The sequence below is a fragment of the Taudactylus pleione genome, unplaced genomic scaffold (assembly GCF_031769625.1).
Source record: "Taudactylus pleione unplaced genomic scaffold, aTauple2 ptg000248l, whole genome shotgun sequence".
In the NCBI taxonomy this organism is placed as follows: domain Eukaryota; kingdom Metazoa; phylum Chordata; class Amphibia; order Anura; family Myobatrachidae; genus Taudactylus; species Taudactylus pleione.
The window spans coordinates 4,684,437-4,711,787 of record NW_028284650.1 but is presented as its reverse complement, the minus strand read 5'-3'; the positions used below and the strand labels follow the sequence as shown (position 1 = coordinate 4,711,787).

The following is a 27,351-nucleotide window of genomic DNA, read 5'->3' as shown; positions in this document are numbered from 1 at the left end:
ATGTGCCCTCAATCTTTTGTTTATTTCTGAATGATTTCAGAGCAAGAATAGTGGGAATTGTGATAATTTATTTCTCAGAATTGGAATCAATACAGAAGAAAGTGGAGCACAAGGCATTGTTCTAGTCTTCTTTGTGATTTTATTCCCTCAGAGCTTTGCAATGCAATCAAAGAGCCACAATTCCATTTCTCACAAAGATTCAGGACATCTTAAATTTTACCTGTCTTCAGTTAAAGACAAATGATAATGGCATAAATATTGTCATAACTGGAAGAAGCAACACACATGTGCAATTGGGACCACATCAGGTACCAATCAGACAGAAGGAAACACTTGGCTGCAATTATTATCTTTTGGTCCTCTGTTTTTGAATCTGTCTTAAAACAGCAATAAGGTTGTATTCCCATACCGGGAGTCGAACCCGGGCCGCCTGGGTGAAAACCAGGAATCCTAACCGCTAGACCATATGGGAAGATGTCGATTGCGTCCTTCACTGTTTCATATAATATAAAAAAAAACATTTCACTGACATTATTTTGTTAAACAAAAATAATCCCACCATTTCAAAAATGAAGTAAATAAGGCAGGAGCCTTGTTAGCGCAGTAGGTAGCGCGTCAGTCTCATAATCTGAAGGTCGTGAGTTCAATCCTCACACAGGGCATTTTTATTGATGTTTGTTTTGAGAGCATGGCATTGCAATCTAATGGTGCATACACACGATCAGATTTTTTCTTCAGATATGGACGATAACGATTTAAAAATCGTTCAGTCGTTCATATCTGAAGGAAAATCGTTCATATCTGACATGCCTGAACGATGGACGATCAACGATGCGCGTTCCCGTTTGTCAGATAACGATATCTGACATCTGATGGGTTTGCAGTCAGACTTGGACGATTCCATTCATTTTAATGCAGTCAAAAATCGTTCAATCGTTCAAATCGTTCAAATCGTTCAAAACTTTGGTCAAATCGTTCAAATCGTTTAGTCGTTCAGTCGTTCATCTGACAAATCTGACAAGTCTGACAAATCTGACCGTGTGTACGCTCCATAAGAGATGCAGCACTTTGTCTAACAAACTTGACTGCATTCAAATTTTACCTTTCTTGTTGAGTGGAGTATTCTGTTTTTTTTTTTTCAAAATAAGCTTTCATAACTCACGTGACCACTAATAGATTTCAGACCAGCAATATCAGAAAAGATATCAAATAATTTGTCCAAGATGGACCCTATTTATATAAAATAGTTAATAGAAATCATTTTTCATGGTCATAGTCAAAACTTTGTCCTCAGAAATCTTACCGCCAATGGATTTTAGACCTTAATTAATGGCAAAGGTGTGTTCAAATCACTTATCACATTTACAACAATTTTTTATTTTGTGTTTCATGCTTTTTGCCCTGATAGAGGTACATTGCAATCTCCAAGCCTCTATTCTGTTACTTACAATATTGATAGAACATTTGGAAATTTTTCCTCTAAGAATTGGTGGAGTTTTCTGTTTCTAAGATGACATGTGCCCTCAATCTTTTGTTTATTTCTGAATGATTTCAGAGCAAGAATAGTGGGAATTGTGATAATTTATTTCTCAGAATTGGAATCAATACAGAAGAAAGTGGAGCACAAGGCATTGTTCTAGTCTTCTTTGTGATTTTATTCCCTCAGAGCTTTGCAATGCAATCAAAGAGCCACAATTCCATTTCTCACAAAGATTCAGGACATCTTAAATTTTACCTGTCTTCAGTTAAAGACAAATGATAATGGCATAAATATTGTCATAACTGGAAGAAGCAACACACATGTGCAATTGGGACCACATCAGGTACCAATCAGACAGAAGGAAACACTTGGCTGCAATTATTATCTTTTGGTCCTCTGTTTTTGAATCTGTCTTAAAACAGAAATAGGGTTGTATTCCCATACCGGGAGTCGAACCCGGGCCGCCTGGGTGAAAACCAGGAATCCTAACCGCTAGACCATATGGGAAGATGTCGATTGCGTCCTTCACTGTTTCATATAATATAAAAAAAAACATTTCACTGACATTATTTTGTTAAACAAAAATAATCCCACCATTTCAAAAATGAAGTAAATAAGGCAGGAGCCTTGTTAGCGCAGTAGGTAGCGCGTCAGTCTCATAATCTGAAGGTCGTGAGTTCAATCCTCACACAGGGCATTTTTATTGATGTTTGTTTTGAGAGCATGGCATTGCAATCTAAGAGATGCAGCACTTTGTCTAACAAACTTGACTGCATTCAAATTTTACCTTTCTTGTTGAGTGGAGTATTCTGCTTTTTTTTTTTCAAAATAAGCTTTCATAACTCACGTGACCACTAATAGATTTCAGACCAGCAATATCAGAAAAGATATCAAATAATTTGTCCAAGATGGACCCTATTTATATAAAATAGTTAATAGAAATCATTTTTCATGGTCATAGTCAAAACTTTGTCCTCAGAAATCTTACCGCCAATGGATTTTAGACCTTAATTAATGGCAAAGGTGTGTTCAAATCACTTATCACATTTACAACAATTTTTTATTTTGTGTTTCATGCTTTTTGCCCTGATAGAGGTACATTGCAATCTCCAAGCCTCTATTCTGTTACTTACAATATTGATAGAACATTTGGAAATTTTTCCTCTAAGAATTGGTGGAGTTTTCTGTTTCTAAGATGACATGTGCCCTCAATCTTTTGTTTATTTCTGAATGATTTCAGAGCAAGAATAGTGGGAATTGTGATAATTTATTTCTCAGAATTGGAATCAATACAGAAGAAAGTGGAGCACAAGGCATTGTTCTAGTCTTCTTTGTGATTTTATTCCCTCAGAGCTTTGCAATGCAATCAAAGAGCCACAATTCCATTTCTCACAAAGATTCAGGACATCTTAAATTTTACCTGTCTTCAGTTAAAGACAAATGATAATGGCATAAATATTGTCATAACTGGAAGAAGCAACACACATGTGCAATTGGGACCACATCAGGTACCAATCAGACAGAAGGAAACACTTGGCTGCAATTATTATCTTTTGGTCCTCTGTTTTTGAATCTGTCTTAAAACAGCAATAAGGTTGTATTCCCATACCGGGAGTCGAACCCGGGCCGCCTGGGTGAAAACCAGGAATCCTAACCGCTAGACCATATGGGAAGATGTCGATTGCGTCCTTCACTGTTTCATATAATATAAAAAAAAACATTTCACTGACATTATTTTGTTAAACAAAAATAATCCCACCATTTCAAAAATGAAGTAAATAAGGCAGGAGCCTTGTTAGCGCAGTAGGTAGCGCGTCAGTCTCATAATCTGAAGGTCGTGAGTTCAATCCTCACACAGGGCATTTTTATTGATGTTTGTTTTGAGAGCATGGCATTGCAATCTAAGAGATGCAGCACTTTGTCTAACAAACTTGACTGCATTCAAATTTTACCTTTCTTGTTGAGTGGAGTATTCTGCTTTTTTTTTTTCAAAATAAGCTTTCATAACTCACGTGACCACTAATAGATTTCAGACCAGCAATATCAGAAAAGATATCAAATAATTTGTCCAAGATGGACCCTATTTATATAAAATAGTTAATAGAAATCATTTTTCATGGTCATAGTCAAAACTTTGTCCTCAGAAATCTTACCGCCAATGGATTTTAGACCTTAATTAATGGCAAAGGTGTGTTCAAATCACTTATCACATTTACAACAATTTTTTATTTTGTGTTTCATGCTTTTTGCCCTGATAGAGGTACATTGCAATCTCCAAGCCTCTATTCTGTTACTTACAATATTGATAGAACATTTGGAAATTTTTCCTCTAAGAATTGGTGGAGTTTTCTGTTTCTAAGATGACATGTGCCCTCAATCTTTTGTTTATTTCTGAATGATTTCAGAGCAAGAATAGTGGGAATTGTGATAATTTATTTCTCAGAATTGGAATCAATACAGAAGAAAGTGGAGCACAAGGCATTGTTCTAGTCTTCTTTGTGATTTTATTCCCTCAGAGCTTTGCAATGCAATCAAAGAGCCACAATTCCATTTCTCACAAAGATTCAGGACATCTTAAATTTTACCTGTCTTCAGTTAAAGACAAATGATAATGGCATAAATATTGTCATAACTGGAAGAAGCAACACACATGTGCAATTGGGACCACATCAGGTACCAATCAGACAGAAGGAAACACTTGGCTGCAATTATTATCTTTTGGTCCTCTGTTTTTGAATCTGTCTTAAAACAGCAATAAGGTTGTATTCCCATACCGGGAGTCGAACCCGGGCCGCCTGGGTGAAAACCAGGAATCCTAACCGCTAGACCATATGGGAAGATGTCGATTGCGTCCTTCACTGTTTCATATAATATAAAAAAAAACATTTCACTGACATTATTTTGTTAAACAAAAATAATCCCACCATTTCAAAAATGAAGTAAATAAGGCAGGAGCCTTGTTAGCGCAGTAGGTAGCGCGTCAGTCTCATAATCTGAAGGTCGTGAGTTCAATCCTCACACAGGGCATTTTTATTGATGTTTGTTTTGAGAGCATGGCATTGCAATCTAATGGTGCATACACACGATCAGATTTTTTCTTCAGATATGGACGATAACGATTTAAAAATCGTTCAGTCGTTCATATCTGAAGGAAAATCGTTCATATCTGACATGCCTGAACGATGGACGATCAACGATGCGCGTTCCCGTTTGTCAGATAACGATATCTGACATCTGATGGGTTTGCAGTCAGACTTGGACGATTCCATTCATTTTAATGCAGTCAAAAATCGTTCAATCGTTCAAATCGTTCAAATCGTTCAAAACTTTGGTCAAATCGTTCAAATCGTTTAGTCGTTCAGTCGTTCATCTGACAAATCTGACAAGTCTGACAAATCTGACCGTGTGTACGCTCCATAAGAGATGCAGCACTTTGTCTAACAAACTTGACTGCATTCAAATTTTACCTTTCTTGTTGAGTGGAGTATTCTGTTTTTTTTTTTTCAAAATAAGCTTTCATAACTCACGTGACCACTAATAGATTTCAGACCAGCAATATCAGAAAAGATATCAAATAATTTGTCCAAGATGGACCCTATTTATATAAAATAGTTAATAGAAATCATTTTTCATGGTCATAGTCAAAACTTTGTCCTCAGAAATCTTACCGCCAATGGATTTTAGACCTTAATTAATGGCAAAGGTGTGTTCAAATCACTTATCACATTTACAACAATTTTTTATTTTGTGTTTCATGCTTTTTGCCCTGATAGAGGTACATTGCAATCTCCAAGCCTCTATTCTGTTACTTACAATATTGATAGAACATTTGGAAATTTTTCCTCTAAGAATTGGTGGAGTTTTCTGTTTCTAAGATGACATGTGCCCTCAATCTTTTGTTTATTTCTGAATGATTTCAGAGCAAGAATAGTGGGAATTGTGATAATTTATTTCTCAGAATTGGAATCAATACAGAAGAAAGTGGAGCACAAGGCATTGTTCTAGTCTTCTTTGTGATTTTATTCCCTCAGAGCTTTGCAATGCAATCAAAGAGCCACAATTCCATTTCTCACAAAGATTCAGGACATCTTAAATTTTACCTGTCTTCAGTTAAAGACAAATGATAATGGCATAAATATTGTCATAACTGGAAGAAGCAACACACATGTGCAATTGGGACCACATCAGGTACCAATCAGACAGAAGGAAACACTTGGCTGCAATTATTATCTTTTGGTCCTCTGTTTTTGAATCTGTCTTAAAACAGAAATAGGGTTGTATTCCCATACCGGGAGTCGAACCCGGGCCGCCTGGGTGAAAACCAGGAATCCTAACCGCTAGACCATATGGGAAGATGTCGATTGCGTCCTTCACTGTTTCATATAATATAAAAAAAAACATTTCACTGACATTATTTTGTTAAACAAAAATAATCCCACCATTTCAAAAATGAAGTAAATAAGGCAGGAGCCTTGTTAGCGCAGTAGGTAGCGCATCAGTCTCATAATCTGAAGGTCGTGAGTTCAATCCTCACACAGGGCATTTTTATTGATGTTTGTTTTGAGAGCATGGCATTGCAATCTAAGAGATGCAGCACTTTGTCTAACAAACTTGACTGCATTCAAATTTTACCTTTCTTGTTGAGTGGAGTATTCTGCTTTTTTTTTTTCAAAATAAGCTTTCATAACTCACGTGACCACTAATAGATTTCAGACCAGCAATATCAGAAAAGATATCAAATAATTTGTCCAAGATGGACCCTATTTATATAAAATAGTTAATAGAAATCATTTTTCATGGTCATAGTCAAAACTTTGTCCTCAGAAATCTTACCGCCAATGGATTTTAGACCTTAATTAATGGCAAAGGTGTGTTCAAATCACTTATCACATTTACAACAATTTTTTATTTTGTGTTTCATGCTTTTTGCCCTGATAGAGGTACATTGCAATCTCCAAGCCTCTATTCTGTTACTTACAATATTGATAGAACATTTGGAAATTTTTCCTCTAAGAATTGGTGGAGTTTTCTGTTTCTAAGATGACATGTGCCCTCAATCTTTTGTTTATTTCTGAATGATTTCAGAGCAAGAATAGTGGGAATTGTGATAATTTATTTCTCAGAATTGGAATCAATACAGAAGAAAGTGGAGCACAAGGCATTGTTCTAGTCTTCTTTGTGATTTTATTCCCTCAGAGCTTTGCAATGCAATCAAAGAGCCACAATTCCATTTCTCACAAAGATTCAGGACATCTTAAATTTTACCTGTCTTCAGTTAAAGACAAATGATAATGGCATAAATATTGTCATAACTGGAAGAAGCAACACACATGTGCAATTGGGACCACATCAGGTACCAATCAGACAGAAGGAAACACTTGGCTGCAATTATTATCTTTTGGTCCTCTGTTTTTGAATCTGTCTTAAAACAGCAATAAGGTTGTATTCCCATACCGGGAGTCGAACCCGGGCCGCCTGGGTGAAAACCAGGAATCCTAACCGCTAGACCATATGGGAAGATGTCGATTGCGTCCTTCACTGTTTCATATAATATAAAAAAAAACATTTCACTGACATTATTTTGTTAAACAAAAATAATCCCACCATTTCAAAAATGAAGTAAATAAGGCAGGAGCCTTGTTAGCACAGTAGGTAGCGCGTCAGTCTCATAATCTGAAGGTCGTGAGTTCAATCCTCACACAGGGCATTTTTATTGATGTTTGTTTTGAGAGCATGGCATTGCAATCTAAGAGATGCAGCACTTTGTCTAACAAACTTGACTGCATTCAAATTTTACCTTTCTTGTTGAGTGGAGTATTCTGCTTTTTTTTTTTCAAAATAAGCTTTCATAACTCACGTGACCACTAATAGATTTCAGACCAGCAATATCAGAAAAGATATCAAATAATTTGTCCAAGATGGACCCTATTTATATAAAATAGTTAATAGAAATCATTTTTCATGGTCATAGTCAAAACTTTGTCCTCAGAAATCTTACCGCCAATGGATTTTAGACCTTAATTAATGGCAAAGGTGTGTTCAAATCACTTATCACATTTACAACAATTTTTTATTTTGTGGTTCATGCTTTTTGCCCTGATAGAGGTACATTGCAATCTCCAAGCCTCTATTCTGTTACTTACAATATTGATAGAACATTTGGAAATTTTTCCTCTAAGAATTGGTGGAGTTTTCTGTTTCTAAGATGACATGTGCCCTCAATCTTTTGTTTATTTCTGAATGATTTCAGAGCAAGAATAGTGGGAATTGTGATAATTTATTTCTCAGAATTGGAATCAATACAGAAGAAAGTGGAGCACAAGGCATTGTTCTAGTCTTCTTTGTGATTTTATTCCCTCAGAGCTTTGCAATGCAATCAAAGAGCCACAATTCCATTTCTCACAAAGATTCAGGACATCTTAAATTTTACCTGTCTTCAGTTAAAGACAAATGATAATGGCATAAATATTGTCATAACTGGAAGAAGCAACACACATGTGCAATTGGGACCACATCAGGTACCAATCAGACAGAAGGAAACACTTGGCTGCAATTATTATCTTTTGGTCCTCTGTTTTTGAATCTGTCTTAAAACAGCAATAAGGTTGTATTCCCATACCGGGAGTCGAACCCGGGCCGCCTGGGTGAAAACCAGGAATCCTAACCGCTAGACCATATGGGAAGATGTCGATTGCGTCCTTCACTGTTTCATATAATATAAAAAAAAACATTTCACTGACATTATTTTGTTAAACAAAAATAATCCCACCATTTCAAAAATGAAGTAAATAAGGCAGGAGCCTTGTTAGCGCAGTAGGTAGCGCGTCAGTCTCATAATCTGAAGGTCGTGAGTTCAATCCTCACACAGGGCATTTTTATTGATGTTTGTTTTGAGAGCATGGCATTGCAATCTAATGGTGCATACACACGATCAGATTTTTTCTTCAGATATGGACGATAACGATTTAAAAATCGTTCAGTCGTTCATATCTGAAGGAAAATCGTTCATATCTGACATGCCTGAACGATGGACGATCAACGATGCGCGTTCCCGTTTGTCAGATAACGATATCTGACATCTGATGGGTTTGCAGTCAGACTTGGACGATTCCATTCATTTTAATGCAGTCAAAAATCGTTCAATCGTTCAAATCGTTCAAATCGTTCAAAACTTTGGTCAAATCGTTCAAATCGTTTAGTCGTTCAGTCGTTCATCTGACAAATCTGACAAGTCTGACAAATCTGACCGTGTGTACGCTCCATAAGAGATGCAGCACTTTGTCTAACAAACTTGACTGCATTCAAATTTTACCTTTCTTGTTGAGTGGAGTATTCTGTTTTTTTTTTTTCAAAATAAGCTTTCATAACTCACGTGACCACTAATAGATTTCAGACCAGCAATATCAGAAAAGATATCAAATAATTTGTCCAAGATGGACCCTATTTATATAAAATAGTTAATAGAAATCATTTTTCATGGTCATAGTCAAAACTTTGTCCTCAGAAATCTTACCGCCAATGGATTTTAGACCTTAATTAATGGCAAAGGTGTGTTCAAATCACTTATCACATTTACAACAATTTTTTATTTTGTGTTTCATGCTTTTTGCCCTGATAGAGGTACATTGCAATCTCCAAGCCTCTATTCTGTTACTTACAATATTGATAGAACATTTGGAAATTTTTCCTCTAAGAATTGGTGGAGTTTTCTGTTTCTAAGATGACATGTGCCCTCAATCTTTTGTTTATTTCTGAATGATTTCAGAGCAAGAATAGTGGGAATTGTGATAATTTATTTCTCAGAATTGGAATCAATACAGAAGAAAGTGGAGCACAAGGCATTGTTCTAGTCTTCTTTGTGATTTTATTCCCTCAGAGCTTTGCAATGCAATCAAAGAGCCACAATTCCATTTCTCACAAAGATTCAGGACATCTTAAATTTTACCTGTCTTCAGTTAAAGACAAATGATAATGGCATAAATATTGTCATAACTGGAAGAAGCAACACACATGTGCAATTGGGACCACATCAGGTACCAATCAGACAGAAGGAAACACTTGGCTGCAATTATTATCTTTTGGTCCTCTGTTTTTGAATCTGTCTTAAAACAGCAATAAGGTTGTATTCCCATACCGGGAGTCGAACCCGGGCCGCCTGGGTGAAAACCAGGAATCCTAACCGCTAGACCATATGGGAAGATGTCGATTGCGTCCTTCACTGTTTCATATAATATAAAAAAAAACATTTCACTGACATTATTTTGTTAAACAAAAATAATCCCACCATTTCAAAAATGAAGTAAATAAGGCAGGAGCCTTGTTAGCGCAGTAGGTAGCGCGTCAGTCTCATAATCTGAAGGTCGTGAGTTCAATCCTCACACAGGGCATTTTTATTGATGTTTGTTTTGAGAGCATGGCATTGCAATCTAATGGTGCATACACACGATCAGATTTTTTCTTCAGATATGGACGATAACGATTTAAAAATCGTTCAGTCGTTCATATCTGAAGGAAAATCGTTCATATCTGACATGCCTGAACGATGGACGATCAACGATGCGCGTTCCCGTTTGTCAGATAACGATATCTGACATCTGATGGGTTTGCAGTCAGACTTGGACGATTCCATTCATTTTAATGCAGTCAAAAATCGTTCAATCGTTCAAATCGTTCAAATCGTTCAAAACTTTGGTCAAATCGTTCAAATCGTTTAGTCGTTCAGTCGTTCATCTGACAAATCTGACAAGTCTGACAAATCTGACCGTGTGTACGCTCCATAAGAGATGCAGCACTTTGTCTAACAAACTTGACTGCATTCAAATTTTACCTTTCTTGTTGAGTGGAGTATTCTGTTTTTTTTTTTTCAAAATAAGCTTTCATAACTCACGTGACCACTAATAGATTTCAGACCAGCAATATCAGAAAAGATATCAAATAATTTGTCCAAGATGGACCCTATTTATATAAAATAGTTAATAGAAATCATTTTTCATGGTCATAGTCAAAACTTTGTCCTCAGAAATCTTACCGCCAATGGATTTTAGACCTTAATTAATGGCAAAGGTGTGTTCAAATCACTTATCACATTTACAACAATTTTTTATTTTGTGTTTCATGCTTTTTGCCCTGATAGAGGTACATTGCAATCTCCAAGCCTCTATTCTGTTACTTACAATATTGATAGAACATTTGGAAATTTTTCCTCTAAGAATTGGTGGAGTTTTCTGTTTCTAAGATGACATGTGCCCTCAATCTTTTGTTTATTTCTGAATGATTTCAGAGCAAGAATAGTGGGAATTGTGATAATTTATTTCTCAGAATTGGAATCAATACAGAAGAAAGTGGAGCACAAGGCATTGTTCTAGTCTTCTTTGTGATTTTATTCCCTCAGAGCTTTGCAATGCAATCAAAGAGCCACAATTCCATTTCTCACAAAGATTCAGGACATCTTAAATTTTACCTGTCTTCAGTTAAAGACAAATGATAATGGCATAAATATTGTCATAACTGGAAGAAGCAACACACATGTGCAATTGGGACCACATCAGGTACCAATCAGACAGAAGGAAACACTTGGCTGCAATTATTATCTTTTGGTCCTCTGTTTTTGAATCTGTCTTAAAACAGAAATAGGGTTGTATTCCCATACCGGGAGTCGAACCCGGGCCGCCTGGGTGAAAACCAGGAATCCTAACCGCTAGACCATATGGGAAGATGTCGATTGCGTCCTTCACTGTTTCATATAATATAAAAAAAAACATTTCACTGACATTATTTTGTTAAACAAAAATAATCCCACCATTTCAAAAATGAAGTAAATAAGGCAGGAGCCTTGTTAGCACAGTAGGTAGCGCGTCAGTCTCATAATCTGAAGGTCGTGAGTTCAATCCTCACACAGGGCATTTTTATTGATGTTTGTTTTGAGAGCATGGCATTGCAATCTAAGAGATGCAGCACTTTGTCTAACAAACTTGACTGCATTCAAATTTTACCTTTCTTGTTGAGTGGAGTATTCTGCTTTTTTTTTTTCAAAATAAGCTTTCATAACTCACGTGACCACTAATAGATTTCAGACCAGCAATATCAGAAAAGATATCAAATAATTTGTCCAAGATGGACCCTATTTATATAAAATAGTTAATAGAAATCATTTTTCATGGTCATAGTCAAAACTTTGTCCTCAGAAATCTTACCGCCAATGGATTTTAGACCTTAATTAATGGCAAAGGTGTGTTCAAATCACTTATCACATTTACAACAATTTTTTATTTTGTGTTTCATGCTTTTTGCCCTGATAGAGGTACATTGCAATCTCCAAGCCTCTATTCTGTTACTTACAATATTGATAGAACATTTGGAAATTTTTCCTCTAAGAATTGGTGGAGTTTTCTGTTTCTAAGATGACATGTGCCCTCAATCTTTTGTTTATTTCTGAATGATTTCAGAGCAAGAATAGTGGGAATTGTGATAATTTATTTCTCAGAATTGGAATCAATACAGAAGAAAGTGGAGCACAAGGCATTGTTCTAGTCTTCTTTGTGATTTTATTCCCTCAGAGCTTTGCAATGCAATCAAAGAGCCACAATTCCATTTCTCACAAAGATTCAGGACATCTTAAATTTTACCTGTCTTCAGTTAAAGACAAATGATAATGGCATAAATATTGTCATAACTGGAAGAAGCAACACACATGTGCAATTGGGACCACATCAGGTACCAATCAGACAGAAGGAAACACTTGGCTGCAATTATTATCTTTTGGTCCTCTGTTTTTGAATCTGTCTTAAAACAGCAATAAGGTTGTATTCCCATACCGGGAGTCGAACCCGGGCCGCCTGGGTGAAAACCAGGAATCCTAACCGCTAGACCATATGGGAAGATGTCGATTGTGTCCTTCACTGTTTCATATAATATAAAAAAAAACATTTCACTGACATTATTTTGTTAAACAAAAATAATCCCACCATTTCAAAAATGAAGTAAATAAGGCAGGAGCCTTGTTAGCACAGTAGGTAGCGCGTCAGTCTCATAATCTGAAGGTCGTGAGTTCAATCCTCACACAGGGCATTTTTATTGATGTTTGTTTTGAGAGCATGGCATTGCAATCTAATGGTGCATACACACGATCAGATTTTTTCTTCAGATATGGACGATAACGATTTAAAAATCGTTCAGTCGTTCATATCTGAAGGAAAATCGTTCATATCTGACATGCCTGAACGATGGACGATCAACGATGCGCGTTCCCGTTTGTCAGATAACGATATCTGACATCTGATGGGTTTGCAGTCAGACTTGGACGATTCCATTCATTTTAATGCAGTCAAAAATCGTTCAATCGTTCAAATCGTTCAAATCGTTCAAAACTTTGGTCAAATCGTTCAAATCGTTTAGTCGTTCAGTCGTTCATCTGACAAATCTGACAAGTCTGACAAATCTGACCGTGTGTACGCTCCATAAGAGATGCAGCACTTTGTCTAACAAACTTGACTGCATTCAAATTTTACCTTTCTTGTTGAGTGGAGTATTCTGTTTTTTTTTTTTCAAAATAAGCTTTCATAACTCACGTGACCACTAATAGATTTCAGACCAGCAATATCAGAAAAGATATCAAATAATTTGTCCAAGATGGACCCTATTTATATAAAATAGTTAATAGAAATCATTTTTCATGGTCATAGTCAAAACTTTGTCCTCAGAAATCTTACCGCCAATGGATTTTAGACCTTAATTAATGGCAAAGGTGTGTTCAAATCACTTATCACATTTACAACAATTTTTTATTTTGTGTTTCATGCTTTTTGCCCTGATAGAGGTACATTGCAATCTCCAAGCCTCTATTCTGTTACTTACAATATTGATAGAACATTTGGAAATTTTTCCTCTAAGAATTGGTGGAGTTTTCTGTTTCTAAGATGACATGTGCCCTCAATCTTTTGTTTATTTCTGAATGATTTCAGAGCAAGAATAGTGGGAATTGTGATAATTTATTTCTCAGAATTGGAATCAATACAGAAGAAAGTGGAGCACAAGGCATTGTTCTAGTCTTCTTTGTGATTTTATTCCCTCAGAGCTTTGCAATGCAATCAAAGAGCCACAATTCCATTTCTCACAAAGATTCAGGACATCTTAAATTTTACCTGTCTTCAGTTAAAGACAAATGATAATGGCATAAATATTGTCATAACTGGAAGAAGCAACACACATGTGCAATTGGGACCACATCAGGTACCAATCAGACAGAAGGAAACACTTGGCTGCAATTATTATCTTTTGGTCCTCTGTTTTTGAATCTGTCTTAAAACAGAAATAGGGTTGTATTCCCATACCGGGAGTCGAACCCGGGCCGCCTGGGTGAAAACCAGGAATCCTAACCGCTAGACCATATGGGAAGATGTCGATTGCGTCCTTCACTGTTTCATATAATATAAAAAAAAACATTTCACTGACATTATTTTGTTAAACAAAAATAATCCCACCATTTCAAAAATGAAGTAAATAAGGCAGGAGCCTTGTTAGCACAGTAGGTAGCGCGTCAGTCTCATAATCTGAAGGTCGTGAGTTCAATCCTCACACAGGGCATTTTTATTGATGTTTGTTTTGAGAGCATGGCATTGCAATCTAAGAGATGCAGCACTTTGTCTAACAAACTTGACTGCATTCAAATTTTACCTTTCTTGTTGAGTGGAGTATTCTGCTTTTTTTTTTTCAAAATAAGCTTTCATAACTCACGTGACCACTAATAGATTTCAGACCAGCAATATCAGAAAAGATATCAAATAATTTGTCCAAGATGGACCCTATTTATATAAAATAGTTAATAGAAATCATTTTTCATGGTCATAGTCAAAACTTTGTCCTCAGAAATCTTACCGCCAATGGATTTTAGACCTTAATTAATGGCAAAGGTGTGTTCAAATCACTTATCACATTTACAACAATTTTTTATTTTGTGTTTCATGCTTTTTGCCCTGATAGAGGTACATTGCAATCTCCAAGCCTCTATTCTGTTACTTACAATATTGATAGAACATTTGGAAATTTTTCCTCTAAGAATTGGTGGAGTTTTCTGTTTCTAAGATGACATGTGCCCTCAATCTTTTGTTTATTTCTGAATGATTTCAGAGCAAGAATAGTGGGAATTGTGATAATTTATTTCTCAGAATTGGAATCAATACAGAAGAAAGTGGAGCACAAGGCATTGTTCTAGTCTTCTTTGTGATTTTATTCCCTCAGAGCTTTGCAATGCAATCAAAGAGCCACAATTCCATTTCTCACAAAGATTCAGGACATCTTAAATTTTACCTGTCTTCAGTTAAAGACAAATGATAATGGCATAAATATTGTCATAACTGGAAGAAGCAACACACATGTGCAATTGGGACCACATCAGGTACCAATCAGACAGAAGGAAACACTTGGCTGCAATTATTATCTTTTGGTCCTCTGTTTTTTAATCTGTCTTAAAACAGCAATAAGGTTGTATTCCCATACCGGGAGTCGAACCCGGGCCGCCTGGGTGAAAACCAGGAATCCTAACCGCTAGACCATATGGGAAGATGTCGATTGCGTCCTTCACTGTTTCATATAATATAAAAAAAAACATTTCACTGACATTATTTTGTTAAACAAAAATAATCCCACCATTTCAAAAATGAAGTAAATAAGGCAGGAGCCTTGTTAGCGCAGTAGGTAGCGCGTCAGTCTCATAATCTGAAGGTCGTGAGTTCAATCCTCACACAGGGCATTTTTATTGATGTTTGTTTTGAGAGCATGGCATTGCAATCTAAGAGATGCAGCACTTTGTCTAACAAACTTGACTGCATTCAAATTTTACCTTTCTTGTTGAGTGGAGTATTCTGCTTTTTTTTTTTCAAAATAAGCTTTCATAACTCACGTGACCACTAATAGATTTCAGACCAGCAATATCAGAAAAGATATCAAATAATTTGTCCAAGATGGACCCTATTTATATAAAATAGTTAATAGAAATCATTTTTCATGGTCATAGTCAAAACTTTGTCCTCAGAAATCTTACCGCCAATGGATTTTAGACCTTAATTAATGGCAAAGGTGTGTTCAAATCACTTATCACATTTACAACAATTTTTTATTTTGTGTTTCATGCTTTTTGCCCTGATAGAGGTACATTGCAATCTCCAAGCCTCTATTCTGTTACTTACAATATTGATAGAACATTTGGAAATTTTTCCTCTAAGAATTGGTGGAGTTTTCTGTTTCTAAGATGACATGTGCCCTCAATCTTTTGTTTATTTCTGAATGATTTCAGAGCAAGAATAGTGGGAATTGTGATAATTTATTTCTCAGAATTGGAATCAATACAGAAGAAAGTGGAGCACAAGGCATTGTTCTAGTCTTCTTTGTGATTTTATTCCCTCAGAGCTTTGCAATGCAATCAAAGAGCCACAATTCCATTTCTCACAAAGATTCAGGACATCTTAAATTTTACCTGTCTTCAGTTAAAGACAAATGATAATGGCATAAATATTGTCATAACTGGAAGAAGCAACACACATGTGCAATTGGGACCACATCAGGTACCAATCAGACAGAAGGAAACACTTGGCTGCAATTATTATCTTTTGGTCCTCTGTTTTTGAATCTGTCTTAAAACAGAAATAGGGTTGTATTCCCATACCGGGAGTCGAACCCGGGCCGCCTGGGTGAAAACCAGGAATCCTAACCGCTAGACCATATGGGAAGATGTCGATTGCGTCCTTCACTGTTTCATATAATATAAAAAAAAACATTTCACTGACATTATTTTGTTAAACAAAAATAATCCCACCATTTCAAAAATGAAGTAAATAAGGCAGGAGCCTTGTTAGCGCAGTAGGTAGCGCGTCAGTCTCATAATCTGAAGGTCGTGAGTTCAATCCTCACACAGGGCATTTTTATTGATGTTTGTTTTGAGAGCATGGCATTGCAATCTAAGAGATGCAGCACTTTGTCTAACAAACTTGACTGCATTCAAATTTTACCTTTCTTGTTGAGTGGAGTATTCTGCTTTTTTTTTTTCAAAATAAGCTTTCATAACTCACGTGACCACTAATAGATTTCAGACCAGCAATATCAGAAAAGATATCAAATAATTTGTCCAAGATGGACCCTATTTATATAAAATAGTTAATAGAAATCATTTTTCATGGTCATAGTCAAAACTTTGTCCTCAGAAATCTTACCGCCAATGGATTTTAGACCTTAATTAATGGCAAAGGTGTGTTCAAATCACTTATCACATTTACAACAATTTTTTATTTTGTGTTTCATGCTTTTTGCCCTGATAGAGGTACATTGCAATCTCCAAGCCTCTATTCTGTTACTTACAATATTGATAGAACATTTGGAAATTTTTCCTCTAAGAATTGGTGGAGTTTTCTGTTTCTAAGATGACATGTGCCCTCAATCTTTTGTTTATTTCTGAATGATTTCAGAGCAAGAATAGTGGGAATTGTGATAATTTATTTCTCAGAATTGGAATCAATACAGAAGAAAGTGGAGCACAAGGCATTGTTCTAGTCTTCTTTGTGATTTTATTCCCTCAGAGCTTTGCAATGCAATCAAAGAGCCACAATTCCATTTCTCACAAAGATTCAGGACATCTTAAATTTTACCTGTCTTCAGTTAAAGACAAATGATAATGGCATAAATATTGTCATAACTGGAAGAAGCAACACACATGTGCAATTGGGACCACATCAGGTACCAATCAGACAGAAGGAAACACTTGGCTGCAATTATTATCTTTTGGTCCTCTGTTTTTGAATCTGTCTTAAAACAGCAATAAGGTTGTATTCCCATACCGGGAGTCGAACCCGGGCCGCCTGGGTGAAAACCAGGAATCCTAACCGCTAGACCATATGGGAAGATGTCGATTGCGTCCTTCACTGTTTCATATAATATAAAAAAAAACATTTCACTGACATTATTTTGTTAAACAAAAATAATCCCACCATTTCAAAAATGAAGTAAATAAGGCAGGAGCCTTGTTAGCGCAGTAGGTAGCGCGTCAGTCTCATAATCTGAAGGTCGTGAGTTCAATCCTCACACAGGGCATTTTTATTGATGTTTGTTTTGAGAGCATGGCATTGCAATCTAAGAGATGCAGCACTTTGTCTAACAAACTTGACTGCATTCAAATTTTACCTTTCTTGTTGAGTGGAGTATTCTGCTTTTTTTTTTTCAAAATAAGCTTTCATAACTCACGTGACCACTAATAGATTTCAGACCAGCAATATCAGAAAAGATATCAAATAATTTGTCCAAGATGGACCCTATTTATATAAAATAGTTAATAGAAATCATTTTTCATGGTCATAGTCAAAACTTTGTCCTCAGAAATCTTACCGCCAATGGATTTTAGACCTTAATTAATGGCAAAGGTGTGTTCAAATCACTTATCACATTTACAACAATTTTTTATTTTGTGTTTCATGCTTTTTGCCCTGATAGAGGTACATTGCAATCTCCAAGCCTCTATTCTGTTACTTACAATATTGATAGAACATTTGGAAATTTTTCCTCTAAGAATTGGTGGAGTTTTCTGTTTCTAAGATGACATGTGCCCTCAATCTTTTGTTTATTTCTGAATGATTTCAGAGCAAGAATAGTGGGAATTGTGATAATTTATTTCTCAGAATTGGAATCAATACAGAAGAAAGTGGAGCACAAGGCATTGTTCTAGTCTTCTTTGTGATTTTATTCCCTCAGAGCTTTGCAATGCAATCAAAGAGCCACAATTCCATTTCTCACAAAGATTCAGGACATCTTAAATTTTACCTGTCTTCAGTTAAAGACAAATGATAATGGCATAAATATTGTCATAACTGGAAGAAGCAACACACATGTGCAATTGGGACCACATCAGGTACCAATCAGACAGAAGGAAACACTTGGCTGCAATTATTATCTTTTGGTCCTCTGTTTTTGAATCTGTCTTAAAACAGCAATAAGGTTGTATTCCCATACCGGGAGTCGAACCCGGGCCACCTGGGTGAAAACCAGGAATCCTAACCGCTAGACCATATGGGAAGATGTCGATTGCGTCCTTCACTGTTTCATATAATATAAAAAAAAACATTTCACTGACATTATTTTGTTAAACAAAAATAATCCCACCATTTCAAAAATGAAGTAAATAAGGCAGGAGCCTTGTTAGCGCAGTAGGTAGCGCGTCAGTCTCATAATCTGAAGGTCGTGAGTTCAATCCTCACACAGGGCATTTTTATTGATGTTTGTTTTGAGAGCATGGCATTGCAATCTAATGGTGCATACACACGATCAGATTTTTTCTTCAGATATGGACGATAACGATTTAAAAATCGTTCAGTCGTTCATATCTGAAGGAAAATCGTTCATATCTGACATGCCTGAACGATGGACGATCAACGATGCGCGTTCCCGTTTGTCAGATAACGATATCTGACATCTGATGGGTTTGCAGTCAGACTTGGACGATTCCATTCATTTTAATGCAGTCAAAAATCGTTCAATCGTTCAAATCGTTCAAATCGTTCAAAACTTTGGTCAAATCGTTCAAATCGTTTAGTCGTTCAGTCGTTCATCTGACAAATCTGACAAGTCTGACAAATCTGACCGTGTGTACGCTCCATAAGAGATGCAGCACTTTGTCTAACAAACTTGACTGCATTCAAATTTTACCTTTCTTGTTGAGTGGAGTATTCTGTTTTTTTTTTTTCAAAATAAGCTTTCATAACTCACGTGACCACTAATAGATTTCAGACCAGCAATATCAGAAAAGATATCAAATAATTTGTCCAAGATGGACCCTATTTATATAAAATAGTTAATAGAAATCATTTTTCATGGTCATAGTCAAAACTTTGTCCTCAGAAATCTTACCGCCAATGGATTTTAGACCTTAATTAATGGCAAAGGTGTGTTCAAATCACTTATCACATTTACAACAATTTTTTATTTTGTGTTTCATGCTTTTTGCCCTGATAGAGGTACATTGCAATCTCCAAGCCTCTATTCTGTTACTTACAATATTGATAGAACATTTGGAAATTTTTCCTCTAAGAATTGGTGGAGTTTTCTGTTTCTAAGATGACATGTGCCCTCAATCTTTTGTTTATTTCTGAATGATTTCAGAGCAAGAATAGTGGGAATTGTGATAATTTATTTCTCAGAATTGGAATCAATACAGAAGAAAGTGGAGCACAAGGCATTGTTCTAGTCTTCTTTGTGATTTTATTCCCTCAGAGCTTTGCAATGCAATCAAAGAGCCACAATTCCATTTCTCACAAAGATTCAGGACATCTTAAATTTTACCTGTCTTCAGTTAAAGACAAATGATAATGGCATAAATATTGTCATAACTGGAAGAAGCAACACACATGTGCAATTGGGACCACATCAGGTACCAATCAGACAGAAGGAAACACTTGGCTGCAATTATTATCTTTTGGTCCTCTGTTTTTGAATCTGTCTTAAAACAGCAATAAGGTTGTATTCCCATACCGGGAGTCGAACCCGGGCCGCCTGGGTGAAAACCAGGAATCCTAACCGCTAGACCATATGGGAAGATGTCGATTGCGTCCTTCACTGTTTCATATAATATAAAAAAAAACATTTCACTGACATTATTTTGTTAAACAAAAATAATCCCACCATTTCAAAAATGAAGTAAATAAGGCAGGAGCCTTGTTAGCGCAGTAGGTAGCGCGTCAGTCTCATAATCTGAAGGTCGTGAGTTCAATCCTCACACAGGGCATTTTTATTGATGTTTGTTTTGAGAGCATGGCATTGCAATCTAATGGTGCATACACACGATCAGATTTTTTCTTCAGATATGGACGATAACGATTTAAAAATCGTTCAGTCGTTCATATCTGAAGGAAAATCGTTCATATCTGACATGCCTGAACGATGGACGATCAACGATGCGCGTTCCCGTTTGTCAGATAACGATATCTGACATCTGATGGGTTTGCAGTCAGACTTGGACGATTCCATTCATTTTAATGCAGTCAAAAATCGTTCAATCGTTCAAATCGTTCAAATCGTTCAAAACTTTGGTCAAATCGTTCAAATCGTTTAGTCGTTCAGTCGTTCATCTGACAAGTCTGACAAATCTGACCGTGTGTACGCTCCATAAGAGATGCAGCACTTTGTCTAACAAACTTGACTGCATTCAAATTTTACCTTTCTTGTTGAGTGGAGTATTCTGTTTTTTTTTTTTCAAAATAAGCTTTCATAACTCACGTGACCACTAATAGATTTCAGACCAGCAATATCAGAAAAGATATCAAATAATTTGTCCAAGATGGACCCTATTTATATAAAATAGTTAATAGAAATCATTTTTCATGGTCATAGTCAAAACTTTGTCCTCAGAAATCTTACCGCCAATGGATTTTAGACCTTAATTAATGGCAAAGGTGTGTTCAAATCACTTATCACATTTACAACAATTTTTTATTTTGTGTTTCATGCTTTTTGCCCTGATAGAGGTACATTGCAATCTCCAAGCCTCTATTCTGTTACTTACAATATTGATAGAACATTTGGAAATTTTTCCTCTAAGAATTGGTGGAGTTTTCTGTTTCTAAGATGACATGTGCCCTCAATCTTTTGTTTATTTCTGAATGATTTCAGAGCAAGAATAGTGGGAATTGTGATAATTTATTTCTCAGAATTGGAATCAATACAGAAGAAAGTGGAGCACAAGGCATTGTTCTAGTCTTCTTTGTGATTTTATTCCCTCAGAGCTTTGCAATGCAATCAAAGAGCCACAATTCCATTTCTCACAAAGATTCAGGACATCTTAAATTTTACCTGTCTTCAGTTAAAGACAAATGATAATGGCATAAATATTGTCATAACTGGAAGAAGCAACACACATGTGCAATTGGGACCACATCAGGTACCAATCAGACAGAAGGAAACACTTGGCTGCAATTATTATCTTTTGGTCCTCTGTTTTTGAATCTGTCTTAAAACAGAAATAGGGTTGTATTCCCATACCGGGAGTCGAACCCGGGCCGCCTGGGTGAAAACCAGGAATCCTAACCGCTAGACCATATGGGAAGATGTCGATTGCGTCCTTCACTGTTTCATATAATATAAAAAAAAACATTTCACTGACATTATTTTGTTAAACAAAAATAATCCCACCATTTCAAAAATGAAGTAAATAAGGCAGGAGCCTTGTTAGCGCAGTAGGTAGCGCGTCAGTCTCATAATCTGAAGGTCGTGAGTTCAATCCTCACACAGGGCATTTTTATTGATGTTTGTTTTGAGAGCATGGCATTGCAATCTAAGAGATGCAGCACTTTGTCTAACAAACTTGACTGCATTCAAATTTTACCTTTCTTGTTGAGTGGAGTATTCTGCTTTTTTTTTTTCAAAATAAGCTTTCATAACTCACGTGACCACTAATAGATTTCAGACCAGCAATATCAGAAAAGATATCAAATAATTTGTCCAAGATGGACCCTATTTATATAAAATAGTTAATAGAAATCATTTTTCATGGTCATAGTCAAAACTTTGTCCTCAGAAATCTTACCGCCAATGGATTTTAGACCTTAATTAATGGCAAAGGTGTGTTCAAATCACTTATCACATTTACAACAATTTTTTATTTTGTGTTTCATGCTTTTTGCCCTGATAGAGGTACATTGCAATCTCCAAGCCTCTATTCTGTTACTTACAATATTGATAGAACATTTGGAAATTTTTCCTCTAAGAATTGGTGGAGTTTTCTGTTTCTAAGATGACATGTGCCCTCAATCTTTTGTTTATTTCTGAATGATTTCAGAGCAAGAATAGTGGGAATTGTGATAATTTATTTCTCAGAATTGGAATCAATACAGAAGAAAGTGGAGCACAAGGCATTGTTCTAGTCTTCTTTGTGATTTTATTCCCTCAGAGCTTTGCAATGCAATCAAAGAGCCACAATTCCATTTCTCACAAAGATTCAGGACATCTTAAATTTTACCTGTCTTCAGTTAAAGACAAATGATAATGGCATAAATATTGTCATAACTGGAAGAAGCAACACACATGTGCAATTGGGACCACATCAGGTACCAATCAGACAGAAGGAAACACTTGGCTGCAATTATTATCTTTTGGTCCTCTGTTTTTGAATCTGTCTTAAAACAGCAATAAGGTTGTATTCCCATACCGGGAGTCGAACCCGGGCCGCCTGGGTGAAAACCAGGAATCCTAACCGCTAGACCATATGGGAAGATGTCGATTGCGTCCTTCACTGTTTCATATAGTATAAAAAAAAACATTTCACTGACATTATTTTGTTAAACAAAAATAATCCCACCATTTCAAAAATGAAGTAAATAAGGCAGGAGCCTTGTTAGCGCAGTAGGTAGCGCGTCAGTCTCATAATCTGAAGGTCATGAGTTCAATCCTCACACAGGGCATTTTTATTGATGTTTGTTTTGAGAGCATGGCATTGCAATCTAATGGTGCATACACACGATCAGATTTTTTCTTCAGATATGGACGATAACGATTTAAAAATCGTTCAGTCGTTCATATCTGAAGGAAAATCGTTCATATCTGACATGCCTGAACGATGGACGATCAACGATGCGCGTTCCCGTTTGTCAGATAACGATATCTGACATCTGATGGGTTTGCAGTCAGACTTGGACGATTCCATTCATTTTAATGCAGTCAAAAATCGTTCAATCGTTCAAATCGTTCAAATCGTTCAAAACTTTGGTCAAATCGTTCAAATCGTTTAGTCGTTCAGTCGTTCATCTGACAAATCTGACAAGTCTGACAAATCTGACCGTGTGTACGCTCCATAAGAGATGCAGCACTTTGTCTAACAAACTTGACTGCATTCAAATTTTACCTTTCTTGTTGAGTGGAGTATTCTGCTTTTTTTTTTTCAAAATAAGCTTTCATAACTCACGTGACCACTAATAGATTTCAGACCAGCAATATCAGAAAAGATATCAAATAATTTGTCCAAGATGGACCCTATTTATATAAAATAGTTAATAGAAATCATTTTTCATGGTCATAGTCAAAACTTTGTCCTCAGAAATCTTACCGCCAATGGATTTTAGACCTTAATTAATGGCAAAGGTGTGTTCAAATCACTTATCACATTTACAACAATTTTTTATTTTGTGTTTCATGCTTTTTGCCCTGATAGAGGTACATTGCAATCTCCAAGCCTCTATTCTGTTACTTACAATATTGATAGAACATTTGGAAATTTTTCCTCTAAGAATTGGTGGAGTTTTCTGTTTCTAAGATGACATGTGCCCTCAATCTTTTGTTTATTTCTGAATGATTTCAGAGCAAGAATAGTGGGAATTGTGATAATTTATTTCTCAGAATTGGAATCAATACAGAAGAAAGTGGAGCACAAGGCATTGTTCTAGTCTTCTTTGTGATTTTATTCCCTCAGAGCTTTGCAATGCAATCAAAGAGCCACAATTCCATTTCTCACAAAGATTCAGGACATCTTAAATTTTACCTGTCTTCAGTTAAAGACAAATGATAATGGCATAAATATTGTCATAACTGGAAGAAGCAACACACATGTGCAATTGGGACCACATCAGGTACCAATCAGACAGAAGGAAACACTTGGCTGCAATTATTATCTTTTGGTCCTCTGTTTTTGAATCTGTCTTAAAACAGCAATAAGGTTGTATTCCCATACCGGGAGTCGAACCCGGGCCGCCTGGGTGAAAACCAGGAATCCTAACCGCTAGACCATATGGGAAGATGTCGATTGCGTCCTTCACTGTTTCATATAATATAAAAAAAAACATTTCACTGACATTATTTTGTTAAACAAAAATAATCCCACCATTTCAAAAATGAAGTAAATAAGGCAGGAGCCTTGTTAGCGCAGTAGGTAGCGCGTCAGTCTCATAATCTGAAGGTCGTGAGTTCAATCCTCACACAGGGCATTTTTATTGATGTTTGTTTTGAGAGCATGGCATTGCAATCTAATGGTGCATACACACGATCAGATTTTTTCTTCAGATATGGACGATAACGATTTAAAAATCGTTCAGTCGTTCATATCTGAAGGAAAATCGTTCATATCTGACATGCCTGAACGATGGACGATCAACGATGCGCGTTCCCGTTTGTCAGATAACGATATCTGACATCTGATGGGTTTGCAGTCAGACTTGGACGATTCCATTCATTTTAATGCAGTCAAAAATCGTTCAATCGTTCAAATCGTTCAAATCGTTCAAAACTTTGGTCAAATCGTTCAAATCGTTTAGTCGTTCAGTCGTTCATCTGACAAATCTGACAAGTCTGACAAATCTGACCGTGTGTACGCTCCATAAGAGATGCAGCACTTTGTCTAACAAACTTGACTGCATTCAAATTTTACCTTTCTTGTTGAGTGGAGTATTCTGTTTTTTTTTTTTCAAAATAAGCTTTCATAACTCACGTGACCACTAATAGATTTCAGACCAGCAATATCAGAAAAGATATCAAATAATTTGTCCAAGATGGACCCTATTTATATAAAATAGTTAATAGAAATCATTTTTCATGGTCATAGTCAAAACTTTGTCCTCAGAAATCTTACCGCCAATGGATTTTAGACCTTAATTAATGGCAAAGGTGTGTTCAAATCACTTATCACATTTACAACAATTTTTTATTTTGTGTTTCATGCTTTTTGCCCTGATAGAGGTACATTGCAATCTCCAAGCCTCTATTCTGTTACTTACAATATTGATAGAACATTTGGAAATTTTTCCTCTAAGAATTGGTGGAGTTTTCTGTTTCTAAGATGACATGTGCCCTCAATCTTTTGTTTATTTCTGAATGATTTCAGAGCAAGAATAGTGGGAATTGTGATAATTTATTTCTCAGAATTGGAATCAATACAGAAGAAAGTGGAGCACAAGGCATTGTTCTAGTCTTCTTTGTGATTTTATTCCCTCAGAGCTTTGCAATGCAATCAAAGAGCCACAATTCCATTTCTCACAAAGATTCAGGACATCTTAAATTTTACCTGTCTTCAGTTAAAGACAAATGATAATGGCATAAATATTGTCATAACTGGAAGAAGCAACACACATGTGCAATTGGGACCACATCAGGTACCAATCAGACAGAAGGAAACACTTGGCTGCAATTATTATCTTTTGGTCCTCTGTTTTTGAATCTGTCTTAAAACAGAAATAGGGTTGTATTCCCATACCGGGAGTCGAACCCGGGCCGCCTGGGTGAAAACCAGGAATCCTAACCGCTAGACCATATGGGAAGATGTCGATTGCGTCCTTCACTGTTTCATATAATATAAAAAAAAACATTTCACTGACATTATTTTGTTAAACAAAAATAATCCCACCATTTCAAAAATGAAGTAAATAAGGCAGGAGCCTTGTTAGCGCAGTAGGTAGCGCGTCAGTCTCATAATCTGAAGGTCGTGAGTTCAATCCTCACACAGGGCATTTTTATTGATGTTTGTTTTGAGAGCATGGCATTGCAATCTAAGAGATGCAGCACTTTGTCTAACAAACTTGACTGCATTCAAATTTTACCTTTCTTGTTGAGTGGAGTATTCTGCTTTTTTTTTTTCAAAATAAGCTTTCATAACTCACGTGACCACTAATAGATTTCAGACCAGCAATATCAGAAAAGATATCAAATAATTTGTCCAAGATGGACCCTATTTATATAAAATAGTTAATAGAAATCATTTTTCATGGTCATAGTCAAAACTTTGTCCTCAGAAATCTTACCGCCAATGGATTTTAGACCTTAATTAATGGCAAAGGTGTGTTCAAATCACTTATCACATTTACAACAATTTTTTATTTTGTGTTTCATGCTTTTTGCCCTGATAGAGGTACATTGCAATCTCCAAGCCTCTATTCTGTTACTTACAATATTGATAGAACATTTGGAAATTTTTCCTCTAAGAATTGGTGGAGTTTTCTGTTTCTAAGATGACATGTGCCCTCAATCTTTTGTTTATTTCTGAATGATTTCAGAGCAAGAATAGTGGGAATTGTGATAATTTATTTCTCAGAATTGGAATCAATACAGAAGAAAGTGGAGCACAAGGCATTGTTCTAGTCTTCTTTGTGATTTTATTCCCTCAGAGCTTTGCAATGCAATCAAAGAGCCACAATTCCATTTCTCACAAAGATTCAGGACATCTTAAATTTTACCTGTCTTCAGTTAAAGACAAATGATAATGGCATAAATATTGTCATAACTGGAAGAAGCAACACACATGTGCAATTGGGACCACATCAGGTACCAATCAGACAGAAGGAAACACTTGGCTGCAATTATTATCTTTTGGTCCTCTGTTTTTGAATCTGTCTTAAAACAGCAATAAGGTTGTATTCCCATACCGGGAGTCGAACCCGGGCCGCCTGGGTGAAAACCAGGAATCCTAACCGCTAGACCATATGGGAAGATGTCGATTGCGTCCTTCACTGTTTCATATAATATAAAAAAAAACATTTCACTGACATTATTTTGTTAAACAAAAATAATCCCACCATTTCAAAAATGAAGTAAATAAGGCAGGAGCCTTGTTAGCGCAGTAGGTAGCGCGTCAGTCTCATAATCTGAAGGTCGTGAGTTCAATCCTCACACAGGGCATTTTTATTGATGTTTGTTTTGAGAGCATGGCATTGCAATCTAATGGTGCATACACACGATCAGATTTTTTCTTCAGATATGGACGATAACGATTTAAAAATCGTTCAGTCGTTCATATCTGAAGGAAAATCGTTCATATCTGACATGCCTGAACGATGGACGATCAACGATGCGCGTTCCCGTTTGTCAGATAACGATATCTGACATCTGATGGGTTTGCAGTCAGACTTGGACGATTCCATTCATTT

General features: G+C 36.1%; 42 non-coding genes across 42 annotated transcripts; 21 read left to right on the top strand and 21 right to left on the bottom strand.

The window, feature by feature from the left end:
* Positions 1–400: 400 nt before the first annotated feature.
* TRNAE-UUC (transfer RNA glutamic acid (anticodon UUC)) lies at positions 401–472 on the bottom strand. The gene has a single exon. It is a non-coding gene; the product is annotated as a tRNA-Glu (tRNA).
* A 117-nt stretch (positions 473–589) lies between these two features.
* Positions 590–662, top strand: TRNAM-CAU (transfer RNA methionine (anticodon CAU)). Its single transcript has one exon. It is a non-coding gene; the product is annotated as a tRNA-Met (tRNA).
* A 1,253-nt stretch (positions 663–1,915) lies between these two features.
* On the bottom strand, positions 1,916–1,987 carry TRNAE-UUC (transfer RNA glutamic acid (anticodon UUC)). Its single transcript has one exon. It is a non-coding gene; the product is annotated as a tRNA-Glu (tRNA).
* A 117-nt stretch (positions 1,988–2,104) lies between these two features.
* On the top strand, positions 2,105–2,177 carry TRNAM-CAU (transfer RNA methionine (anticodon CAU)). Its single transcript has one exon. It is a non-coding gene; the product is annotated as a tRNA-Met (tRNA).
* A 903-nt stretch (positions 2,178–3,080) lies between these two features.
* TRNAE-UUC (transfer RNA glutamic acid (anticodon UUC)) lies at positions 3,081–3,152 on the bottom strand. The gene has a single exon. It is a non-coding gene; the product is annotated as a tRNA-Glu (tRNA).
* A 117-nt stretch (positions 3,153–3,269) lies between these two features.
* Positions 3,270–3,342, top strand: TRNAM-CAU (transfer RNA methionine (anticodon CAU)). The gene has a single exon. It is a non-coding gene; the product is annotated as a tRNA-Met (tRNA).
* Positions 3,343–4,245: 903 nt separating this feature from the next.
* On the bottom strand, positions 4,246–4,317 carry TRNAE-UUC (transfer RNA glutamic acid (anticodon UUC)). Its single transcript has one exon. It is a non-coding gene; the product is annotated as a tRNA-Glu (tRNA).
* A 117-nt stretch (positions 4,318–4,434) lies between these two features.
* TRNAM-CAU (transfer RNA methionine (anticodon CAU)) lies at positions 4,435–4,507 on the top strand. Its single transcript has one exon. It is a non-coding gene; the product is annotated as a tRNA-Met (tRNA).
* Positions 4,508–5,760: 1,253 nt separating this feature from the next.
* Positions 5,761–5,832, bottom strand: TRNAE-UUC (transfer RNA glutamic acid (anticodon UUC)). The gene has a single exon. It is a non-coding gene; the product is annotated as a tRNA-Glu (tRNA).
* A 117-nt stretch (positions 5,833–5,949) lies between these two features.
* TRNAM-CAU (transfer RNA methionine (anticodon CAU)) lies at positions 5,950–6,022 on the top strand. The gene has a single exon. It is a non-coding gene; the product is annotated as a tRNA-Met (tRNA).
* Positions 6,023–6,925: 903 nt separating this feature from the next.
* On the bottom strand, positions 6,926–6,997 carry TRNAE-UUC (transfer RNA glutamic acid (anticodon UUC)). Its single transcript has one exon. It is a non-coding gene; the product is annotated as a tRNA-Glu (tRNA).
* A 117-nt stretch (positions 6,998–7,114) lies between these two features.
* TRNAM-CAU (transfer RNA methionine (anticodon CAU)) lies at positions 7,115–7,187 on the top strand. The gene has a single exon. It is a non-coding gene; the product is annotated as a tRNA-Met (tRNA).
* A 903-nt stretch (positions 7,188–8,090) lies between these two features.
* TRNAE-UUC (transfer RNA glutamic acid (anticodon UUC)) lies at positions 8,091–8,162 on the bottom strand. Its single transcript has one exon. It is a non-coding gene; the product is annotated as a tRNA-Glu (tRNA).
* A 117-nt stretch (positions 8,163–8,279) lies between these two features.
* On the top strand, positions 8,280–8,352 carry TRNAM-CAU (transfer RNA methionine (anticodon CAU)). The gene has a single exon. It is a non-coding gene; the product is annotated as a tRNA-Met (tRNA).
* Positions 8,353–9,605: 1,253 nt separating this feature from the next.
* On the bottom strand, positions 9,606–9,677 carry TRNAE-UUC (transfer RNA glutamic acid (anticodon UUC)). Its single transcript has one exon. It is a non-coding gene; the product is annotated as a tRNA-Glu (tRNA).
* Positions 9,678–9,794: 117 nt separating this feature from the next.
* On the top strand, positions 9,795–9,867 carry TRNAM-CAU (transfer RNA methionine (anticodon CAU)). The gene has a single exon. It is a non-coding gene; the product is annotated as a tRNA-Met (tRNA).
* Positions 9,868–11,120: 1,253 nt separating this feature from the next.
* On the bottom strand, positions 11,121–11,192 carry TRNAE-UUC (transfer RNA glutamic acid (anticodon UUC)). Its single transcript has one exon. It is a non-coding gene; the product is annotated as a tRNA-Glu (tRNA).
* Positions 11,193–11,309: 117 nt separating this feature from the next.
* Positions 11,310–11,382, top strand: TRNAM-CAU (transfer RNA methionine (anticodon CAU)). The gene has a single exon. It is a non-coding gene; the product is annotated as a tRNA-Met (tRNA).
* Positions 11,383–12,285: 903 nt separating this feature from the next.
* TRNAE-UUC (transfer RNA glutamic acid (anticodon UUC)) lies at positions 12,286–12,357 on the bottom strand. The gene has a single exon. It is a non-coding gene; the product is annotated as a tRNA-Glu (tRNA).
* Positions 12,358–12,474: 117 nt separating this feature from the next.
* TRNAM-CAU (transfer RNA methionine (anticodon CAU)) lies at positions 12,475–12,547 on the top strand. The gene has a single exon. It is a non-coding gene; the product is annotated as a tRNA-Met (tRNA).
* Positions 12,548–13,800: 1,253 nt separating this feature from the next.
* On the bottom strand, positions 13,801–13,872 carry TRNAE-UUC (transfer RNA glutamic acid (anticodon UUC)). The gene has a single exon. It is a non-coding gene; the product is annotated as a tRNA-Glu (tRNA).
* A 117-nt stretch (positions 13,873–13,989) lies between these two features.
* TRNAM-CAU (transfer RNA methionine (anticodon CAU)) lies at positions 13,990–14,062 on the top strand. Its single transcript has one exon. It is a non-coding gene; the product is annotated as a tRNA-Met (tRNA).
* Positions 14,063–14,965: 903 nt separating this feature from the next.
* On the bottom strand, positions 14,966–15,037 carry TRNAE-UUC (transfer RNA glutamic acid (anticodon UUC)). The gene has a single exon. It is a non-coding gene; the product is annotated as a tRNA-Glu (tRNA).
* A 117-nt stretch (positions 15,038–15,154) lies between these two features.
* TRNAM-CAU (transfer RNA methionine (anticodon CAU)) lies at positions 15,155–15,227 on the top strand. The gene has a single exon. It is a non-coding gene; the product is annotated as a tRNA-Met (tRNA).
* A 903-nt stretch (positions 15,228–16,130) lies between these two features.
* Positions 16,131–16,202, bottom strand: TRNAE-UUC (transfer RNA glutamic acid (anticodon UUC)). Its single transcript has one exon. It is a non-coding gene; the product is annotated as a tRNA-Glu (tRNA).
* A 117-nt stretch (positions 16,203–16,319) lies between these two features.
* TRNAM-CAU (transfer RNA methionine (anticodon CAU)) lies at positions 16,320–16,392 on the top strand. Its single transcript has one exon. It is a non-coding gene; the product is annotated as a tRNA-Met (tRNA).
* Positions 16,393–17,295: 903 nt separating this feature from the next.
* Positions 17,296–17,367, bottom strand: TRNAE-UUC (transfer RNA glutamic acid (anticodon UUC)). Its single transcript has one exon. It is a non-coding gene; the product is annotated as a tRNA-Glu (tRNA).
* Positions 17,368–17,484: 117 nt separating this feature from the next.
* On the top strand, positions 17,485–17,557 carry TRNAM-CAU (transfer RNA methionine (anticodon CAU)). Its single transcript has one exon. It is a non-coding gene; the product is annotated as a tRNA-Met (tRNA).
* A 903-nt stretch (positions 17,558–18,460) lies between these two features.
* On the bottom strand, positions 18,461–18,532 carry TRNAE-UUC (transfer RNA glutamic acid (anticodon UUC)). The gene has a single exon. It is a non-coding gene; the product is annotated as a tRNA-Glu (tRNA).
* A 117-nt stretch (positions 18,533–18,649) lies between these two features.
* TRNAM-CAU (transfer RNA methionine (anticodon CAU)) lies at positions 18,650–18,722 on the top strand. Its single transcript has one exon. It is a non-coding gene; the product is annotated as a tRNA-Met (tRNA).
* A 1,253-nt stretch (positions 18,723–19,975) lies between these two features.
* On the bottom strand, positions 19,976–20,047 carry TRNAE-UUC (transfer RNA glutamic acid (anticodon UUC)). Its single transcript has one exon. It is a non-coding gene; the product is annotated as a tRNA-Glu (tRNA).
* A 117-nt stretch (positions 20,048–20,164) lies between these two features.
* Positions 20,165–20,237, top strand: TRNAM-CAU (transfer RNA methionine (anticodon CAU)). The gene has a single exon. It is a non-coding gene; the product is annotated as a tRNA-Met (tRNA).
* Positions 20,238–21,481: 1,244 nt separating this feature from the next.
* Positions 21,482–21,553, bottom strand: TRNAE-UUC (transfer RNA glutamic acid (anticodon UUC)). Its single transcript has one exon. It is a non-coding gene; the product is annotated as a tRNA-Glu (tRNA).
* Positions 21,554–21,670: 117 nt separating this feature from the next.
* On the top strand, positions 21,671–21,743 carry TRNAM-CAU (transfer RNA methionine (anticodon CAU)). The gene has a single exon. It is a non-coding gene; the product is annotated as a tRNA-Met (tRNA).
* A 903-nt stretch (positions 21,744–22,646) lies between these two features.
* Positions 22,647–22,718, bottom strand: TRNAE-UUC (transfer RNA glutamic acid (anticodon UUC)). The gene has a single exon. It is a non-coding gene; the product is annotated as a tRNA-Glu (tRNA).
* A 117-nt stretch (positions 22,719–22,835) lies between these two features.
* On the top strand, positions 22,836–22,908 carry TRNAM-CAU (transfer RNA methionine (anticodon CAU)). Its single transcript has one exon. It is a non-coding gene; the product is annotated as a tRNA-Met (tRNA).
* A 1,253-nt stretch (positions 22,909–24,161) lies between these two features.
* On the bottom strand, positions 24,162–24,233 carry TRNAE-UUC (transfer RNA glutamic acid (anticodon UUC)). Its single transcript has one exon. It is a non-coding gene; the product is annotated as a tRNA-Glu (tRNA).
* Positions 24,234–24,350: 117 nt separating this feature from the next.
* TRNAM-CAU (transfer RNA methionine (anticodon CAU)) lies at positions 24,351–24,423 on the top strand. Its single transcript has one exon. It is a non-coding gene; the product is annotated as a tRNA-Met (tRNA).
* A 1,253-nt stretch (positions 24,424–25,676) lies between these two features.
* TRNAE-UUC (transfer RNA glutamic acid (anticodon UUC)) lies at positions 25,677–25,748 on the bottom strand. The gene has a single exon. It is a non-coding gene; the product is annotated as a tRNA-Glu (tRNA).
* A 117-nt stretch (positions 25,749–25,865) lies between these two features.
* TRNAM-CAU (transfer RNA methionine (anticodon CAU)) lies at positions 25,866–25,938 on the top strand. Its single transcript has one exon. It is a non-coding gene; the product is annotated as a tRNA-Met (tRNA).
* Positions 25,939–26,841: 903 nt separating this feature from the next.
* Positions 26,842–26,913, bottom strand: TRNAE-UUC (transfer RNA glutamic acid (anticodon UUC)). Its single transcript has one exon. It is a non-coding gene; the product is annotated as a tRNA-Glu (tRNA).
* Positions 26,914–27,030: 117 nt separating this feature from the next.
* TRNAM-CAU (transfer RNA methionine (anticodon CAU)) lies at positions 27,031–27,103 on the top strand. Its single transcript has one exon. It is a non-coding gene; the product is annotated as a tRNA-Met (tRNA).
* The last annotated feature ends 248 nt before the right edge of the window (positions 27,104–27,351 follow it).